Source organism: Myotis brandtii, unplaced genomic scaffold (genome assembly GCF_000412655.1).
Source record: "Myotis brandtii unplaced genomic scaffold, ASM41265v1 scaffold879, whole genome shotgun sequence".
Taxonomy (NCBI): domain Eukaryota; kingdom Metazoa; phylum Chordata; class Mammalia; order Chiroptera; family Vespertilionidae; genus Myotis; species Myotis brandtii.
The window spans coordinates 479,219-479,714 of record NW_005371595.1 but is presented as its reverse complement, the minus strand read 5'-3'; positions in this window follow the sequence as shown (position 1 = coordinate 479,714).

Below are 496 nucleotides of genomic sequence, written 5' to 3'. Positions count from 1 at the left end.
ATGACTCCATTATGTGGAAAATGTAATTGCATTCTTAAACATATATTCACTTCCCCAAGCTCTGGAAGGTCATCTTTTTTCTGCAAATCAGAAGTCATTTGTTAAATTTAAAAGATATCCACATTTCATATTACCTTTAAAATTTGGAAAAAAAAACTAATAATGAAAAATAATATTGAGGTAACAATGAATGAAATTTTTGAAAATGTATTTAAAATCTTTCTTGCAATTACCTATATCTATCAGGTCTAAATACTGGAATGTTAAGATTAAACTGAGAATTAGAGATGTTCAGCCCTAGCTGGTTTGGCTCAGTGGATAGAGTGTTGGCCTGCAGACCAAAGGGTTCCGGGTTCAATTCCGGTCAAGGGCAGGTACCTTGATTGCAGGCTCCTCTCTGGCCCAGGCCCTGGTCAGGGCTTGTGTAGGAGGCAACCAATGGATGTGTTTCTCTCACATCGATGTTTCTCTCTGTCTTTCCCTCTCTCTTCCACTC